Below are 1,240 nucleotides of genomic sequence, written 5' to 3'. Positions count from 1 at the left end.
TCTAAGAGCTAGTAAGTTATGATTGCTGGGTCTCAAAAAGGTTTATAAATGTACCTGTTAGCTCGAATGTTCATGCTTTGATTATATGTGTTCTAATTGCTCAGAAAATTCGTCCTGTCCTAGAAGATACTAAAGCCCAGGTAATCATGCAAAAAAAAAATCTGTTAACAAATATGCTAGATTATGATTCCTTTTGCTGGGATCCACCAGATTTTGTCTATAAAAATACGTATTAAAGCCTAATCTAACTGTCCAACTGATAGAGCCCAGGTGATTTGAGCCTTCTCTGGGTTTCCTGCCTCATCACGAGGAAAGTTATATTCATGTTTCTTGGACAAGACAACTTACAGGAACCAAGAAGTTGTACCTTATGCAGTGGACCCCAGATATCTGACACAAGCTGCAGAAGTTAAAAGGTTTTGCAGGAATAAATTTGTCTGAGTTGAGGTGTTTCATAGTAGAAAGGATACAGAATGGAATTATAGGTGGAAAATGAGAATGTTAATACTAGTAGCCTACAGAAAGGAAGGTAAATGTCCACAGCTGCTAGATAAGGAAAAAAAAAAGTGTTTATGATGGAGTCAGAGGAAGTTTCAGATTGAGGTGGTCATGTGTCTTCCCTTTCAGTCTAAGGGAACCCATGTTAACTGCCAATATAAGAAAAAGCCTGTTAAACTTTTAACAGATGCTTGTGCAGATTCATCAGTAGATACCCAGCCAATAACTCCACTTACAAACTGGAGAGTACTCAGCACTTTCCCTAGGCCTGACAATTCATGTGCCCCCAGTAATGGTAAAGTTAGTAAAACACAAGAGTAGGCCAGTTTGAGACAATACCCAGTGGCCATAAAAGATAAAAAGATTAAACCTCACATTTAAGAGATCTCTGTTAATAGACCTACAAAATGTTCTGACTAGTGTTTTTATAATTACAAACTTCAAAAGGTTATTGTATTCTAGATCTGCTAAATGATTACTGTATCCTTTTGATATTATTATTTGTTTGTTTCTTTGGTTCTGTTTTTCCCCCAGTCCCCCTCTATATACTGGTACTCCAGAAATCTATGACCTGTCCCAATTTGTAAATACCACCCAGGCACTTGTTTCATATCACATGGGTATGTCTTGTCTAATGGTCTCTATTCCTCCTTATGTCAACCTCAACTTACTTTCTCCATTCATAACTTGTCCTGCTCAACTAATCAATTGCTTGAGGCTCCAAATGGAACCTGGTTTGCCT

The sequence above is a fragment of the Octodon degus genome, unplaced genomic scaffold, assembly GCF_000260255.1.
Source record: "Octodon degus isolate 3935 unplaced genomic scaffold, OctDeg1.0 scaffold00197, whole genome shotgun sequence".
NCBI lineage: Eukaryota > Metazoa > Chordata > Mammalia > Rodentia > Octodontidae > Octodon > Octodon degus.
This window is presented reverse-complemented; position numbering follows the sequence as displayed.